Here is a 20,521-nt window from a genome sequence, read left to right on the forward strand (position 1 = left end):
TGGGCTGACAAATTCAATATAAAAGGCTAAATTTTAGCCCAAAAGCCCAATATGTCAAGTTTCAGCCCAATAGCCCAAAAGCCCAAAATCAAACTTTAATCCCAATTTGTCCCGAAATCCTGAAACTATTTTGGGATTCCCGAAAATTTGGTTTAGGATCGGTCTTGAAATTGGGATTCCCAAAAATTTCGGTTTGGGAATCGGGATATGTTTTTCGATTCTGTATCTCATACCAAACCAGCCCTATAAAAAAATAGAAAATACTTGAAGGATAATAATTTTCACATTCTTATTTTCACTCATCACAAACTCAATTCTTTTATGGTTGTTGGATTAAAAAAAAAATAAAAAAACTAATAAGGTTGTTGTATTTAATGTTTAACATTGTGTGATTGTGTAAATTCTTAATAGATTTGGTATAATTTGGGAAGTAAATGACACACCCTAACCAAAATCAGGGCGCGCTGGCCGTCACGCGAGAGTGACGTAACCATGTGCACAGTGCGGAAGCCAAGAATAGTAATAAAAGTACGAATAAATAAAAACCAAGCTATACACTGATTAAATAACATACATGTGCAAGCGTAAGTGTTAAAAACAATGTTCAGAGCATGGAAGACTTAATGCAGTCTGGGGGAAACAAACACTAAATAAACACACCCAAATGTGGTCCTACACTGGTGATAATCTGTCAGATATGCCGTGAATTCCTCGAGAGCCACCAAGAAAGCTATCCAAACTAGAACCTGGAGAGGCGCAAAACAAAAAACGTGAGTGGGCAAAAACAAAGCTTTTCAAAATCATTTCAATATCAAAAGTTTTAACCCCTCGCCGTAAAACCTGTATAGTTTCCCAGAAAATAGAATATGCACACATATAAATATAAAACATGCTCAGAAGTATGCCATGTTGAATGCCTCTAAATAAAATGTAAGTACTCAGGTAATGTCAATCAATGCCATATAATCTGTCAGTCGGAGTCACCTGACGTGACCTGTATGGCTGAATCTAGAGCTCAAATCCCCAACTCACTAACTATACCTACACACGAGTCGGAACCACCTAAAGTGGTCTGTAAGACAGGACTGAGTGTAAATAAATACGCTCAAGTGCTACAATCACGTGAAGACTGGGCAAATAATCGCAGGTCACCTATGAGTTGGAACCACCTAAAGTGGTTTGTACGACAGGACTGTGCACCTAACTTGGATCCAAGATGAGCGTGTGGTGCGGGAGGTGAACATCACGTGAAGGACTATGCCCTACTCTAGGCGGGAGCACTAACACTGGGGGTGCAGGTTATAAGGTCTCTATGCATCTCAATTCACTACTAAACATAAACATAAACCACAACTTACCTGACACTTACCTGTGCGTCCGCAACACCAACATATATATATATATATATATATGCAACTACTAATGCATAATTAATTAGGCAAACGCAAAGCATGGCATTTAAAACATATAAACTTTTCATTTCATTTTCTGGGAAAATCACAAGTATATAGGTATATATATGGAAAACCAAAAGCCCACTCACTAGTATGTAGAAGGGTCGTAACCCTCTTGCCTCGAGTGACTGCACTCGTCTTTAGGATAGGTCTTACCTATATGCGAAACAACTATAAAAATGTTAATTTAATGCACATAACCCAAACTAGGTAAAAACATCTCATACAATGCTCAAATGGGGTGTATGAATACACCAACGTGATCTACTCAACTTCACAAACATCCCCATATTTTTAAAATAATTTTTCGACACCGCAGAGGCCTCCATGCGCCGCCCACGCGCAGGCACGTGCCTGGCACACTAACGACGTTAGTTAACGCCGTCAGGAATATTCCGTTGGATTTGACAGATTCCGTTAAAGTTAACCTAACGCCGTTAGGAATATTCTGTCCAAACTGACGGAATATTCCGTCGTCTTCTCTGGCCAACCTCCAGTGCCGTCGCCATCATCGGAAAACCGAGAAATTTTCCAAACTTCATTTCCCACTCGTTTTTCACCCAAATTCATCAAATTGGTACCAAAATGAAGCTTACAACTAGAGGAACAAAACCTTACCACTTTCAAGCACTAAAACCAACGGAATCTCGCCGGAAAAACTCCACCAAATCCGGCCAAACCTACAACTCACGATCCCGACGTCCAAAACCTTCAAACGAACCACCCCCGAGCTTCCTAAGGACCTCACCAAGCTTCCTACAAGCCTGAAATTCCCAAAAACACATGAATTTACGTGTGCATGAATAGTACCCCGATTTGAACATCTCAAGTTCGACATGAAAACAAAGGTATCCTTACCTGAAATGGGAATGGTTAAACTCCTAAGAACCTCACGAGCACAAATGTATAGTTTTCTTCCTCGATCTACCACGTTTTCGAGCAATTGGGTTCTTGTCCGTACATATGAAGAAGAAAGGAAAGAGAGAGAGAGAGACTCGGGACAGGCAGAAGATGAGACTGAAAGTGTGGGGGTGTGTGTGTGGTCCAAATGCAGCCAACTAAATCCCTAAAACAACCACACAACGAAACAAAATCACTAGGACCAAAACCGTCATTTCACCCCTACGGTACGAAAAATCTGAGACGGGCTGTCACAGTAAATTTCTTTATCCTCATGGTTTACCATGAATAAATGCACTAGCAGAGGGAAATATCATCCTATTATTTCCCTAAACCCAACTCTCCATCCTCTCTCTTTACCGCACCTATCTATCTCTTTATTAAATTGGCCACAACACATTATGAAGTACGCTCCTAACACTGCACTAAGGAATATGAATGGTATTTTCTGCTACAAACTGGTTCACAATTCTCATCATGCAATCTAGATTTTTATAATTACGGACTAAATTGTCGATATTTTCAGCATTGATTACATGAAACATTCACCATGATGCATGCCCCAACTTTTACGTGTTTCGAATTATAGATTTTGCTTAAATTGTGTTTGCATTATTTATACATATATTATATAGTGAATTTGTGACAACCCGTCCCTAATTCAACCTTTTTATTAATTTTAAATGCGTGAATTGACGAAAATGCCCTAGAGGCAAGGAACTTTGATTTCAGTTGACCATCGTCTAGAGAAACATATGACTTATTCTTTTAGCATATTTGTGTAGTACTTGGTGGTACGAACGTGTGGGCGCAAACGGAACGTAATTCGGAGTTATAACAAATAAGTTGTGGGCAAGTAAAAATAAGGATTAAATGATCATTTGACCATTTTCTAGAAGGCTCCAGATTTCTGGAGCAAAGAATGGTCATGCCACGTGTGTGGCTGTGATGGAAATGAAAGGAGGAATAAGGACGGTTGCAGACCAGTCAGTGAAGGGAGGAGAGAGAGTGACCAATAGGGAGAGCATGAAAGGAAGGGAAAGGAGGGAGAGGAGAAGCACAGAATCCACGACCTGTTTCTCCTTTTCTGACCTGACCCATATGGTAGCCATGGAATTCAAGGGTTTTTCGCTGGTTTTCCGACGAATTACATCACCTAACCACCTAGAACCAACTCCATGACCTTCATTCTTCACATTCCACCCAAAAATCGAAGGAATTGGGCTCTAAATTATGAAGTTCGAAGCCGTCGGCTCCAACAGCAACTCGTGAGTCTCTAGGCGGCGATCCACCATTTCTGAAGGCAATCTCATCGATCTCTACCATAAAAAAACTCATCTTGAGCTCAGGAACAATTCCCAATCATTGGTTGAGGAGTCAGAGCAAGTATGGAGGAGGAATCAAAGCCACCCAAATATAGGGTTCCAACGGGTTTTAGTGAAATTGGGGCTTTTCCCGGTCAAATTGGCCTTAGTTGCAGGCGACGTTCATTCGTGACGCCTCGATATTATGCTGGGGACTTGTAGCGCAGACTCCAGGTGAGTGGGTCTTTTTCCTTTTTATAGCGTGTGTGTGTGTGTATATATATATAAACTTTATAGTTTCCACGAATGCTTTGAACTAAGTTATGCATAGCATGCCATGATTTAAAGGTGTTATATTTAAATATTGCATATGATGAGATTTGTGATTATGCCAAATGATCTTACGGGGGTGTAGGTAAGTTCAAGTGAGTTATTATGTGATTAAAATGGTTGAATTATATGAGCATGCATATATTCATTAGAGCTCATCATGGTTGTACTCTGGTATTAATGCTCCCGCCCAGGGCCAGGGCTAACCTTCACGTGATTGTTCACCTCCCGCACCGCACGCTCACCTTGGATCCAAGTCTAGTGCCAACCTATCGTACAGACCATAATAGGTGGTTCCGACTCTTGGGTGACCTGCGATTTATTGCATAGCTTTCACGTGATCGTAGCACTTGAGTGTACATATATATACCCAGCCTGTCGTACAGGCCACACTAGGTGACTCCGACTCGTGTGCTAGTCTAGATTGATGAGTTATAGATCCAGTTGTATAGGTCATGCAAGGTGGCTCCGACTAGCATACTATTTTGTATTAGTTGCACATTTGGTTTACATCTTTTAGTGTTGAAATATTATGACATGGCATATCTCAGTTTTCGTTGGTCTTGTGCATTGGTTTTTATACCTACGTAGAACTATTATTTTCTGGAAACTATTTAGGTTTTACGGCCATGGGTTATAACATTTTCAAAAGGTTTTTATTAAAACTTTATTTCCAGGCCCTCTCACCCTTGTTTTTTGCCCCTCTAGGTTCTAGTAGCAGAGTTTTCATATCGACAAGGATTATTGGCAAATTTTGGAGTAGATGGTTACCATCAATGGTATAATTCTCACCCTATATTACTGTACTATACTTATGCTCTGTTATCACGTGTGAAATGGGTTCACACTCGCTCACCGCGCACTCTTGTACTTAGGCACTTTTAGGTTTAAATTTGTTCACATCTTCCACATCAATACACTTTATGGCTTTGTCACCTTCCAGGTGTTGACCAACAAAGCTTGATTCAGAGTCCTAGTGGACATCCTAGGTTGGGGTGTGTCAAAATTGATGAATGTGAAGGCGAAAAAAAGAAAAGAAAAAAAAAAAAAAAGCAAACAAAATAATTAGGGTTTTGAGCCGAGCCGCCAACGAGCTACAACCTGCAGTCGTTTACATCATTGAGCCAAGCTGACATGCTCGATCTAGAACCAAAATGACACATTTTGGTGTCATCCCTGTTCTCATACATGTGCCACCATTTAGGCTTCGCCTGCAGTCAAGCCTAACCGCTTAGGGTCACCGTTTTCTAGTGAAACCCTGCCGTCCCAATAACTTGCAGTCATCTCTGACGATGTGTGGATGACATTTCCTGTTGAAATCTCATTGGATTTCATAAACCTGATTCGAAAAGCCATAATTTTGGATCCCGATGTCATGAAAGCTTTCCTTGTCAAACTTTTAGGGTTCCCGTCGAACCCATGGCTCGCCTCGACCACTTTTGAACCCAGATCACGGCCGCTGACATGGCGTCATTGGTTTTACCTATTGTATATTTTTTTTTTCTTAAACACAGTAAACCTTGATATATCACAGAGTAAGCCCTGCATACCTACGTTAATTTACCTATTGCGCATATATTATTGTTTTGTATATATTGCGTTTATTTGCAGGTACCCATGGACTTGAAGTTCATAAAACACCAAGTTTTCTCAAAACATTGCACCTATAAAACCCGAAGTTTTTTCATGTAAATTTAAACTAAATTATGTTTAATAGAATTTGAATGGTCTACTCCTTGTGTATGGATAATTTTTTCTCCATTGCACTAACCACAATCTTGTTCCCTTTTGTGACAACAACATGTCAAATTTGAACAAACTCGACTTTACCGCTCTAGAAGTCTCTGGAAGAAACTACTTGAAGTGGATCCAAGATGTGAAGCTTCACTTCACTTCAAGAATAAAGGAAAAACACCCATCACCATGGAAGTGGATATGTGTTATCGTGTGGTTCCAAGGGCCATTGGTCCTGCATTTGACAAGCTTCTGCTCATGTTGTAGCTGGGTATCATCAATGTCGTCAGAAGATTGAGACCAATTTTGCTCAGTGGAGAATCCAGAAGATAGTACCATGCAAATTTCTGACTTTTAAAAGGTATCTGCTCCAACAGAAGATTAGATTTTTAGACATGGGCCTTTATGTTAGCCAGATTCCCCTTATTGGCCTAATTCTTTATGTTTTTATGGTTTAAGTTTTGAACAGTTTTCTTTATTTGGTGTTTGTTTTAAATTTTTGGATACTAATTGGTGGATATTATTTCTTGAGTGATTAATTGAATGAATGAGATTTGAATTCCTTATACACGTGACCAATTCAATTAATTTATTTCAATGCACTATAAAAAAAAATAAAAAAAAATAAAAAAAAAATGGCCCTTGGCGATGCACAAAGGCCGCCGTAATTGGTTATTCACGGTGTGAGTCCTCAAGCAGTAAAAGCCCTTGTTGTAATATATGTTTTGTCAAATACGACATATTCAGTATTCGTGAATAATTTAAGCAGAACACGCCCTAAATGCTCTTGAATGCGTGCATTGGGTGCCTTAATTGGTATTACATACGACGTTAATGAAGTGTTGTAATACTACGAAAATAAGTGCGGCATACCTGTGTACCGTAATACATATTTGATACGGCGTTTGTTGAGTGTCGTAATATTGTGAAGGCAATTAGCATACGTCATACATCGTAAAAGAAGACTACCATAAATGATTACTACTGATTTTCCATGTTGTAATTTACATTTATTTTCATTTTTATTTTAACAATTCATTTTAGACAAATCTCACTTCATAACATCTAAATTAAAATTGTAAGAAATACAATAGAAAGATAACAATAATCATCACAAACACATTAAACTCCAAATACTTAGAGTAATTAGTAAAAATTATCAATTACCGTATAATTGGGGGCTTGAGAGTTTGACCGTTTGGGTTTGTGGACCAATTTCTAAGGGGGCGATTCCTTTGTCTTGGAGCCTCGTATTTATAGGCTCTCCAAGTCATGGTTGAGGCTTGACTTGGTTTTGATTTTGGACTTCATTAATGAAAGAAAAAACCAAGACTTGATTTGGGGCTTGGTTACTGATTTGACTTCATCAAATAATGTTCGATTTAAATTAAATAAATCAATCACATTTCATCCTTAATTGGCCATTGTAACATCTCTCATCGCCCAAGGGAGTGGATCCCGTAAGCCTTATATGTATATTCTCATCCTTATAGTATGAGACCTTTTGGGAGCTCACTGGTTTCAGGTTCCATCAGAACTTCGAAGTTAAGCGAATTCGCGTGAGATCAATCCCATGAGGGGTGACCCACTGGGAAGTTCTCGTGTGAGTTCCTAGAAAAAAAACTGTGAGGGCGTGGTCGGGATCCAAAGCGGACAATATCGTGCTGCGATGGAGTCGAGCCCAGGATGTGGTGGGGGCTCGGGCCGGGATGTGACAACCATCCTTGATTTGGCGTTTTAAATCAATTAATTTGTTTGATTTAAGTTAAAATTAATCAAAGAATTAGTAAAGATAACTCCTTTATTAATTTCCGCCAAATGTTGACATGTGTCACTCTTGATGACTTGTCCAGTTTTGATGAGTCACGTGTCATGTGTATGATTTGTGAGATACATGGTGCATGCCATGTAAGCCTTCACATGTCAAGATTTTAATATGTTCGTGAACATTTCACCGAAATTTCGATGTCTACATCCACCTTACTATTTGTTCTCTTTTCTTTCTCTTTCAATAAGTTGGCCATTTGTTTTATAGGTATCAAACTGCTCAATTAAAACTACTCCCAAAAACTCAAAAAATTTCAACCCATTTGGAGTTTGATTCCTACAAAATTTGAATCTAATTCGAATTTTCAAACGAATGTGAAAAGCTTAGGCCTTCTATAGTAATTTAAGTGAGTGAGATTACCTACATAAATGAATCAGGCAGCTTGAGTTTAATACCTATACACTACTCCTATAATTGTTACATCCCGGCCCGGGACGGATCACTTTCCAGGCCCGCTCCACCACTGTAGCATGATATTGTCCGCTTTGGACTTACCATTCCCTCACGGTTTTGTTTTTGGGAACTCACGAACAACTTCCCAATGGGTCACCCATTATGGGATTGCTTTAGCCCCCTTCTCGCTTAACTTCGGATTTCCTACGGAACTCGAAGCTAGTGAGCTCCCAAAAGGCCTCGTGTTAGGTAGGGATGGGAATATACATTTAAGGATCACTCCCCTGAACGATGTGGGATGTTACAACAATAATGTGAGTTCAATAGTTGGGAGAGTTATACTTTTTTACAGAATTAGATTATGCATAATTTTAATATGAGAGTTATACTTTTTTACAGAATTAGATTATGCATAATTTTAATATTGGGGTGGTAATTATATTTTTATTGCTTTACTATGCATGACCATTGAATTTATTTTAATAAGATCTTTATTATGAGCCCAAAGTTGATTTTCTTTAAATATTTTATTTTGGTACTCAAAGAAAACCATAAGCATAAACCATATGAGCACATAATGACAAACTTAGAGGGTGTAGTCAATTTATGATTTAAAAAAAAAAAAAAAAAAAAAAAAAAAAAACAGAAAACTAATTAAAAGGGTTTGAAAACTTTGAGTTTTAACAATAAGGACAAAATAAAGGGTAAAGTGAATAGTATCAGGATTGATTTTTTAGTTTAAAAATATGATTTTTCGTTAAAATAAACATTGCCGGGAACTTTTTGTTAAAGTTTCCTTAAAAAAATTGCTTCATTGATCTCCAACGACTAATTAATCTTGACTAGTAAATTTGACTTTAAAAATTTATCACTTGACAATTTGAAAGAGTAAGCTGTTGAATTCTTGAAAAACATCGCAAAAAGCAGCAGGACTCAATTATTTTTATATTGTAATTTGACATCTTCTCTTTTCTCTCTTTTTCACATGTTTCTCTCTAATTTATAAGTATCACACTTATAAGTTTAATATATATTAAATCCATAGTATCACAAAATTTTTTAGCTCATTATAGAAGTTTGATTTCTGGGTGAAAGTAATATATTGATATCATACCTATTTTTTTCGACATACCGTAAAGGAGCCTTATGAGTACTTCAAAATGTTATCTTGCACTTATTCATGCACAATTTTAATAACGTTGGAACCATATTCTTCTTTTTCTTGGTAAATAATGGTGATTGAGATTTGGAAGCCAACTTTATTATTCTTAAAAATGAAGAAACTTCTGTTAGTGTGGGTCTTAAATCTTTTAATAAGTGGATTAGTAGTCATGCATGACGATGTCCTTTTAACGTTTGACTTGGTCGGCAGACTGCCATTAAGCTTATTAATTAATCGACTTCGTAACGTACCACTCCAAATTATTAGTCTTTTTTAGTGGATAACAAGAAGAAGAAGAAGATGATGTTTGTTAGTCTACATACATTTGCCCATACCAAACGCATTGCCCAAAGTTAGTGGACAACGACCTTAATTCATACGATAGCAGACTAATTTGTCTGTTTCAAGCCCATTATTTTGTACGCTGGGACCCTCGTAGAAAAGAAAAACTAAACTATAATACCAAAAAATAAAAAATATGAGCATTGTTTCAGCTAATTGATTACAGTAATCTATCTGCCATTTTAACACAAGATTTTAAATAATATATAGAATAGTAGTTTAAAATATTGCAAAACCTGTACTTGTCCATCGATTTTAGTCATTAGAAAAGACAAAAAAAAAAAAAAAAAAAAAAAAAAGGGACTTACATGCTACACCATTCTAGTATCGTGATCCTAATCATACTTTGTTTGATTTGAAATGAGGAAACTATGTTCTTCTTGGAAACATAAAATTGGTAAAAACCCTGTTTTATTTTGTATATTTATAGGGTTTATCAACACATCAACATCGTTTGTTGCAATAAGACTTATTAATGAAATATTCTGGAGAATGGACCAACTTTAATAGGTAATAATTTATTTATTTATTTATTAAAAAATTAATAGTTTGGCTGTTAAATGATGACATAGTGAAAGAGTGGGCCCCGCTCCTGCCACGTCATCATTTAACCGACAAATTGACAGAAAGCTTAACAGAGGTATGACATTGTAACGAATTCATAAATTGAGGCATGTCATTGCAATGTATTAAACATGAGGTATGAAATTGTGGTTCAACCCAAAGTTGAGGTAGTTATATGTATTTTACCCAAAAATCATTTACTAATCCCTAACCCGACCTAAATCCTAATTGACATGGTGCCACTGCATCACAAGGAACAATTGTGAGGAATAGCCATTCTAGAACAATCATTTGGGTTGGTTCAAGGCCTATCAATCAAGTAAGCTTGGAACATTTTTGATTCATCCTATCGGCTCGTCTCATCCCAAATATATATATATTATATCTTCCAAATTTAGGAATATAAATTCGGATAATAAGGTAGACTTTATATTTTGAAAAGAATTGACTCGGAATGCAAGAAAAGTAACTACTTCATGGGGCAAAGTCCGCTATTGTCCCTTCACTTAGTATTGTGAATCAGGGCCTAGCTGTTAAGAGATAGGTGTAACTAGTGCTGCTGTCATCAGTCCAACTAGTAACAAATCAATGAGAAAAGTGAAGGTAAAGCCCACCTCAATCCCTTTCTGCCCTTGCAGGGTGGAACAACAGAAGGTTTGAGAATTTAAGAGAAGGTCTCGGCGAGATGAGCGTCCTAATTGTTCATATAGGAGCTATAGTCATTTCATTCCTATTCGTTGTTACGATGTTCCATATTCAAATAGCGAAGATTTACGAAGAAATATTGTGCTATTTACCTGTGAGTGGTATTATTGGACTGATCCTTAGGTGGGAAATGTTCTTTAGTTTAGATAATGAAACCATTCGTTTTGGTAAAACGCTATAAAGAATCTTTATTTTGTTTTTCCTTTTATTTCGAATTGATTATTGAGGAGTTACAGTAATTACAAGCTTAACTAGCACCATACCTGTAGTATCTATTCCATTGTTATAAGTTCATTTCATGTTGGACTAGACCATAATAGGGTTATATACATTCTAATTATGAGAATGAGTCATTCGAGTGTATCTAAATAGGTACTATGTTTACATCTGGATCCCTACGTCGTTACATTCCATTTAGGATTATGAATAGGTGTAATCGGACCTGCTTTTTACATATCTCTCGTTATTTGGTGGGAAATGTTCTTCATTTGAGATAATGAAACCATTCGTTTTGGTAGAACGCTATAATGAATCTTTACCTTTTATATCGAAATGACTATTGAGGAGCTACTGTAATTACAAGCTTAGCTAGCGTCATACTTGCAATGTCGATTCCATGGTTATAAGTTCATTCCATACCGAACCAGACCGGAATAGGGTTATATACATTCTAATTATGAGAAGGGGTCATTCGAGCGTATCTAAATGGGTACTATGATTACATATGGATCCCTACATCGTTACATTCCATTTAGGATTATGAATAGGAGTAATTAGACTTGCTTTTTACATATATCTCGTTAATTGGGATGAGACCCTATTCACCTCACCTATTTGGGCTTCTATTGAATTGAGAAATCAGTTTGATTGTCCATCTTTTTTATATAATAATATATATTTTTGATACAATATATAAGGCATTCTCCGGATAGTTCAAATCGAAGCAAGGATGTCTGACTCGGGCCTGTATGACATGACTGACCAATAAAAATACTCTAACACTCCACGTTTGTCATATATTCCATATAGCACCGAATCACGCTCTTGCTAGGTCTAATTACAATGAAATAGCTTCACTAACTTGAACAACCTGAACTTTTCCTCCTAAGGGACATTCCCGACCTAAGCTACTAGGCTTAGATTCACTCTTCGCCTTTGCAACTCTTCCTGAAGAAGCAATTGTGGCATCTTTACCAGCTAGTAAGTTAGCCAGATAGAAGAGATCTATATCTTTCTATCGATAGATAGATATATTGAGAAATGGATATTGATCTGGTTTCAAGATCTATGAACAAGAGATCCCTAAATATCCATTTGAAAAAAGAGATGAATAGATAGGGCGGAGCCAGCTGAAGGAAGGAGCTAAGATTCACCTGCAATCTTTCTAAAGCAACAAGCGAGAAACTTTACTTTGAGAAAGAAGCGCCTTCTATTATAATGTAAAGGCGCCTTAGCCTATCTATAGTAAGGGGCCTTTTCTTGCTCGTTAGCGCCCCCGCAATAATAAAATTAAAGTTTCTCCTTACTCTTTAAAGTAAGCAAGTAAACTTTAATTTGAAAACCTTACTTCTAATGTGCTCAAGCATTTGAGCTTCCCTTATATTATAGAAAGGTTTGTTTTGTAGAAAGGGACTTCTAAAAATATCGCATAAAATAAATAAAATAAGTAGGGGCTTCAAAGCTTGTTGTAGTTTAGGGGTGCGCAGGTTTGGAACCCTATACAGGGCACGCAATGACTATCTCTAAAAGGGCCTTGCTTCTTCAAGTTACGCTTGCTGCTTTTCATTTTGTTAGGAGTAGGTGCTTGCTGCTCGTCAAAGCCGTAGCTTGCTGTCTACTAAACGAGCCTTCACTGCCCGCCCGGCCCCTATCTTTAATCTTAAGTAAAGTTAAGTAAAATCAATGAAGTGAACTGTCACATCCCGGCCCCAGGCTCCACCATATCCTGAGCCCTGCCTCCGCCGTTGCACGATATTGTCCGCTTTGGGCCCCAACCACACCCTCACGATTTTGTTTCTGGGAACTCACACGAGAACTTCCCAGTGGGTCACCCATCCAGGGATTGCTCTCGCGCGAACTCGCTTAACTTCGGAGTTCCTACAGAACCCGAAGCCAATGAGCTCCTAAAATGCCTCTTGCTAGGTAGAGATGAGAATATACATATAAGACTTAGAGGATCCACTCCCCTGGACGATGTGGGATGTCACAATCCACCCCCTTTAGAGGCCCGACGTCCTCGTCGTCACACTTTCAAGCAGGGATTAGCTCTGATACCAAATTGTCACATCCTAGCCCCGGGCTCCACCATATCCTGAGCCCCGCCTCCGCCGTAGCATGATATTGTCCGCTTTGGACACCGACCATGCCCTCACAGTTTTTTTTTTTTTTTTTTTCTAGGAACTCACACAAGAACTTCCTAGTGGGTCACCCATCTTGGGATTGCTCTCGCAAACTTGCTTAACTTAGGAGTTCCTATGGAACCTGAAGCCAGTGAGCTCCCAAAAGGCCTTGTGCTAGGTAGAGATGAGAATATACATATAAGGCTTAAAGGATCCACTCCCCTGGGCGATGTGGGGTGTCACATGAACAGTCCAACCTCTTTGTTTGAAGCTTTGCGAGGAAGCTTCTACTTGTTGAAGCTTTGCTTCTCTTAATTCCAAAACACAACAGTAGACTTGCAACTATAGTATAGGAAAAACTTATATTTGATGATGGTCATACGGGGGAAAGGATCCGATCGTAGATAGAGACCTAAACATGTGTGGGGTCTAAACTGCATCATAGTAAGAGGGCACGAAGGTAATTAAGGTACAACCAAGGCCATTTCTTCAAGTTTTGGAGTTCCATTGCATTAATGAATATGGCTGGAAAGGCCTACACCTACTACCCTTCATCAAACCTTCATGTTTCCCTTTTATGCCGATGTCGTAAACTGATGCCCCAGATTGCCCTATCTAGTAAGGGCTTTCCTCCAGCATAAGGAGATAAAATCATTTCTGGTAGTTTGGTAGAGATCTATTTTCGATCCCCATATTGGATAAGAGGAAAACGCCTACGAAAAGATTGTTTGGATTTAAGAAAGATTTACTAGTATTTCTGGCAATTACAATGGCTTCTTTATCTTTATGTTAAAAAAAAAAAAAATGGAAAAAAAGAAGAAATAGATTTTTTAGATACAACAAGGACAAATCTTATATATATAATTTTTGTTTTTCAAGACTTACTTGGATCATAACACGGATATCTATTTAGTAAAATATAGTATAATATGCGGCTTCCTTGAGGTATAAGCTCTTATGTATGAGCACTTTTTCACTCTTTCATATACTAGGGGATTTCACTTGGAACAGAACATGTTCCATACTAATAGATTTAGGTCCATGACATCATTTATGAGGAGCCGAACAACAAGCCTCCTCCTCAATCCGATGCGGCAAGAACTACTTTTTCAATTGTTATTTTTTGGGGGTTAGGAGGGACAAAAGAGGGATGCTCTCTATCAGTCAAAAGGCGTACACGATGCTCCTTTGATTCTGTTAAGCTCGAGTCCTATTTTCATTTATATTGAAAAAATCCACACCAGTAGATGATGGTTTATGACCTCTAACAAAAAAATACAAAAACCTGAATCTCTTAATTTATCAAAAAGCTACATGTCCAAACTCAAATATATATACATATTTGTGCACATTTCTATTCCAATTGTTCATGCGTGTATATTACATTGGTATCTCGGGGTTTCCTTTGGGATTTCCTTGTGTGTTCGACGCGGGTAGGCACCTGCGAGCGCAAAGTTGGAAAATGTTACAACAGTGAGTATGCAGAAATAATCAACAATGACAGGCAGATCATTGCATTCTCTATAAAACATTAGCATTTACAGAACTAAAACGGCCAAGGAAAGAACAAACAAGGAAAATGAAAAGACCATGAACTGTCATGATAAATATTTCTGATACATTGAATCACAGATCAGCACGAATCATGAACATCAAACTTGCATTTCAGAAATTCAAAAGCACAATTCGCTAGACAACAGTAAATTAATGCAATTAAATGACCATGGAAATATGAACTTTACAGATTCATTCATTGGCAAACACTATTGAACAATCTACTTTCATTTCATTCAAGAATCAAGATTTCAGAGACAATGTTTTAAAGGTACGGTATACATCTTGTAAATAAACATATAATGTATGAAGCGAAAGATTGCGTTCTACTTTTTTTATTTTTTTATACCCAGAAATTCCCAAACAAACTTTGCAAACTCGGATACGAAGCTGGGGACCCAACAATCTTTAGAGACAGCAACTTCTAGCAAATAGCTGGATGAATATCTTGAAGAATCAAGCCCAAGAAAATGTGGGAGAAAGCCACACCTAATCATATACTAAACCAACTGACACACTAACCATTTCTTGGAACAGAGTTCATTCACATATCTATGAGTGATAAAATATCCAAGGTCATGATAAAACATATGAAGGCCAAGCTCCCTTATGAGCTCCACATCTTTTTTTCACACATATCCATGCATGGACACAAATGTGTGGGTGTGTGCACACGAGTGTGTAATGAAATTTATTCAAGAAAACGATCGGATCAATATGACTATAAAGATGGAAAATAAAAAGTTGATATGACACTTCCATGCTTTTAGTTTTGACAAAATGGCATAATAGAACCCAGTGATAGAGATAGAATTCAAATGACTTAGAGTACTTGAAATATCCTCCGAACGGGGGACCAGACAAGCAACAGTAACCAACGCTAGATAAAGGGCAAACACAACAGTAGGATATCCATTTATGCTACTCACTAACCTATGCTAATGGTTTACGCAACTTAAGTTGACAAGTCAAGTAAATCATCAACCACAATGTGTAAAACAGAAAGATGAACTTGAGGAGTACCTCTTGCTTCTATTTTACTTTTAAATGTTTAAGCAATCAAAACATATACGAACTTTATGCTTTAGAAAAATTTATGCAATCAATGTAAGAAACCATCCTAGCGACAACATATATGCTTCCTCAAACAGCGTAATAAAATATTGTTTCGCAAATTATTGGAAACCATGACCATATGACCCAAATTCCTTCCAAAAAGTGATTTTGTGCCTTACATCAATCTGGCTGTTTCAGCAAGTTGATCCCAAGAACTTCTAAGTAGAAGTTGAACTCATTCTGCAATCAGAATCCTGAGAGAAAATATCCCTGTTTTGCTGTGAAGGTGATGCCAAAAAGGGAATATGGACCCCAGCTCTATGAGGATCAGGTTTGTCGCTCTGGGACGCCAAGTACTCAAGTGCTACAACAATATCACTAATAAGAGGACGGAAAGTTGGTTGCTCTAGTAGACAGATGGCAGTAATGGCAACTGCATGATGCAAACAACGAACTGGGAAATGTCCTTGCAACAGAGGATCAACTAATTGGACAAACTTCCTCCGATCCTTCAAAAATCGACAAGACTGCATTTACAAAAACAAAGGTGTTCAATAAGTTTGAAAAAAATAAAAATAAATTATTTGCAATAGAAGCTAGCAGTAATTCAACAACGGTAAGTGAGATTGAAAATCGGATAGTCCAGAATATGAAAGAAAACTGGGAAATAGAAAGAGTTAACTCACACAAGATACTAAGTTCTGTTCTCCTGGCCTCTTAGAGCAGTCAATTGCCTTCTTCCCTGTAATCAGCTCCAACATAACCACACCAAGGCTATAAATATCTGATTTCAGAGTCAACTTGCCACTCATGGCCTATTCCGGCGCACAGTACCTATACGTTCCCATCACTCTTGTTGAGACATGAGTTTTGTCACCCACAGGTGCAAGTTTAGCAAGCCCAAAATCTGAAAGCTTTGGATTGAATTCATCGTCCAGCAGTATATTTGCTGATTTCAAGTCACGGTAGATAACTGGCGGGTTAGCTTTCCAGTGGAGGTATTCAAGGCCCCGTGCTGCACCAACAGCTATCTTAATTTGTGTGTCCCAACTCAGTGTCTCTCGACCAGGACTAAGATCTGAAAAATAAAATACAACATTTGTTAGGTCAAATACAATGGACTACAATAATAAAGAAAAGAGGCTTCTACAGAAAGATTATATGTTTTTTTTAGATGTTATCCCTTGTTTCCTTACGCCATCCACAGTAGAAGGACAGCTATAACTGAAGTTGAAGTTTAAGTGAAACCCAATATACCAAAAATATAATTATAGCGACAGAAATGATAATCGAAAATTCAGCTTTCTATACTATTCCTGCCAATGTGATAAATATAAAGTATCAAGCTATCATTAAACACAAGGGACAATACAATAGGAAAATAAATCAATTCAGCTTTCTATACTATTCCTGCCAATCGTGTACTGTTTAAGTATCAAGATGCTTACCAAAAAGATGATCTTCCAAGCTCATAGACTAAGAGTCTCTGATCTCCGTCAGTACAGTAGCCAATCAAGGTGACGTGATTTGTATGGTGTAGCAGGCCTAACATGAGAACCTCCACGATGAATTCTTGGAACCCTTGAAGACCGTCATGATTAAGTTGTTTAATTGCGACAACCTGGTCATAGAAATCAAAAGCCGCAACACATAAACATCATATTCAACCTTGTCTATAAAATGATATTTGGATTACATCCGGTGGATCAAGTTTCATCCATCTAAAGCAAGGTTATAAAAGGCGCTAGACGCTAGTTGGGCAGCGAGCAAGGCGTAGTGCCTGCATTTTTATAATTTTAATTAAATTAAAATATAACATATAAACAAATGTCTACTTATACTAAAGGAAAATACATAATTGTATTGGAATACATAAATTACAAGAGAAAATGGCATATAAATTATAAAGTACTAGAACATATTGAAAACATGGGGAACAAGCAACAATGAGTATTCATCCAAAATTCCAAATATTCAACAAGTCTCATACAATTTATTGAAAATTAAAATGCAAAATGGAAGTTATCTATTTTTTGTCTAAGTGAGATTCGCGACCACCTAGGCAGTCTAGGCAGGTATAGTAGCCCTTTCAGGGTTTATGGAAAGATATTAATTCTGATTTAAACGATCAATTCTGCTTTCATTAATAACCAGAAACATATATATATCGCGTCGGACATTACCTTCCTAACTTACATTTCCATACAAAGATTAACGGAATAACGGTAGTATGAATATTGGAAAAGTCCTGCAACACTTACCTGGCCTGCATCAAGCCGGCCTTTGTAAACCCTTCCAAAACCTCCTTCCCCAATCAAATTCACTTTCCTAAAGCCTTTGCTGGCTGCTGCAAGTTCACGAAATGTGAAACTTCGTGCCACATTTCTGCCTTTTCCCCTCCCACACTCTGCACATACATAACACAAAAAAGCTCAACTCAATTTCGCTACTGCGAAAAAAAACGAAGTTCAAAATTCCAGATAGTGTGTTAAACAGCTGAATCTCAAACTTCAGAAAAAAGGGTGTCACAACAGAACCAAACACGTAATTTAAATTCACCAAAATTCTTAACTTTCAGAAATCGGGAATTCCTTTGCCTCTCCGGTGAGATTCTTACCGGAGGATCGAGTGCCGTTATCGATTTCGACCTTGCTGGGACACCTTTCCGGTGAGGACTGAAGCAACTAAAGCAACTCATCCCTTAAGCTTCCATCTGTAATACAAAAAGAAGAAAAATGAAAAACCCTAACCTAACCCTAGTCTACAACCAGATAAGCTTGTTTTTGTCCTCTCTCTCTGTCTCCTCCGTAGCCGGAGAGATTCATTTGCGGTGGCCAGGCCGTAAGGATTTTTAGCTTCCAACTTTTTTATATATTTATGGTTTCTCTCCCTCTCTCTCTCTCTCCCCCCCCCCCCCTCACTCTCTCTCCATCCTTATCACTCCGACTTGTCTCTCCCTCCCTCCCTCTCTTTCCCTTCCCGTATTTAAACATTCCGGTTAGCTAGTGCGGTGATATTACTTTGTTGCCCTTGTTGTTGGTCTCTTTTTACTACTGTTTATACTGATAAAAGTGCCAGTTTCGGAATCTCCGACCGATGCTGGATCCCGATGCGTGTGATTTAAAGGTAAAAAGGCTTCGACGCGGTGACGTATTGTCGTTCATTCTGCTACCACGTGACCTACTCATGAAATCACGTGGCTCTCATTTCATTTTTCTCTCTTTTTATTCGGATTAGGACCCATACCTCATGACATTTATACTTTGGACTAAATACCTCACTCTTCGTCCCTATAGTTTAGTTTCGTTGACATTTACTTTTGGCCATTCTAGTTTCAATTTTCTTAATTCTAGTCAATATAGCAAACGAGGCAATTGAAAGATGCATTACATTTTACATCCATTTCGTTATCGAAAAATTGTGTCACTCACATGTATGGGCATTTTAGTAATTTTGGACAAATCCATACACTTTCCTTTCTAAGAGCATTTTCACCTATTTTGACGTATTTGGGCCTCGAAATTGGTACCAAGCAAAATAACCTGCAATTAAAAATTCTATATATGATTGACTAACTAGTCAATAACACCAGTCAAGTAAGATCATGTATGTTAGTTTACCAATAATGGAATTAATCAATTTACATCTTGATTTATTGAAGTGTTCCTAGTTAACTAAGGTCCAGTCCAGTGCACATTCTAACTCTGATAAACTTAGTTGCATGGACATGTATATTTGCAAATCATAATGACCATATACCACATGCAAGAAGTAAGATATGCAAACTAGAAAAAAAAAATAAACAACACATGGAGTTTTTGGCAGAAAAAAACCCACCTCTGAGTTAAAAAAAACCGGGAACTCTCCTTTGAGTCCAATCCACTAGTGTAAATAAGGTTCTTACAAAGTACCACACAAAACTCAATTCCTAGACCTACTCTATCGACAACTTTACCTTTGTACACCCTTTGCACGAGATGATGATCCCTTCGGTCTTCATGAGGAGGCATCTCTTACCTTGAACTCTTCTCCTTGAGGCACCGAAACTAACTCAATATATGCAGATGATGTTACGATGATGGTATGAAAATTTGGATGCAATGATAGTCAGTTTCTCTAGTTAAATAATTGAAAGCAAAAACTGACAAGAATCCAAAACCGGGTCAATAGATAGATTTGAAACCTAAGAACTTGGTCACAAATTTAATCCAAAACCAAAACGACAATGCAACTCTATTCTGGAATGATTGGGTGTTTAATGCATGAAGATGGTTTTATGGCTAGGGTTTCTGATGATGAACACAAAAGGCAGCCTCAAGGCTATAAAAGCACTCTCCAGAAAGAAAAAAAAAATGTATATATAAACTTCCTAATAAAAAAAACAAATGGACCCTAGAGTCATTTTTTAAGGAATTCAAATTTCAAACAAAGGGAAAAATGTGTCAGTTGGCCCATGTGGGTTGTCTTAAGATGTGTGTCCAGCAAGTTGGAAAGCAGCAGAAAATTTTGACAAGACATAACCATTAGACAAAATGAACTGACAATATAAACATGAAATGAATATGTATGAATATACCTTTGAGATGAGAAGTCAAACCCCTTGAGATATTATTTCCAACAGCATGACCTATAGTGACATTGTACCCTAAATCTAACTAGAGCATGTGTGGTAATACTTAAAAATTTTGACAAGGAAAGTCAAACACAAAATCTAGACGTCACAGGCCTAAAAGTGGACTTGTAGCAGTTATTATTCACTTAACTAGTAAATTTTGCTACCCTTCACAAAACTCCACTTGTCGTGAACAGTAACTGTCATGGTGTATTTTTATTCGCAATGATTTAAACTGCCTTGA

General features: G+C 37.6%; 1 pseudogene; it reads right to left on the minus strand.

The window, feature by feature from the left end:
• Positions 1-14,263: 14,263 nt before the first annotated feature.
• Positions 14,264-18,729, minus strand: LOC103952900 (annotated as a pseudogene).
• Between the last annotated feature and the right edge of the window lie 1,792 nt (positions 18,730-20,521).

This window comes from the organism of the source record quoted next, unplaced genomic scaffold (assembly GCF_019419815.1).
Source record: "Pyrus x bretschneideri cultivar Hongxiangsu unplaced genomic scaffold, Pyrus_bretschneideri_v1 Contig91, whole genome shotgun sequence".
Taxonomy (NCBI): domain Eukaryota; kingdom Viridiplantae; phylum Streptophyta; class Magnoliopsida; order Rosales; family Rosaceae; genus Pyrus; species Pyrus x bretschneideri.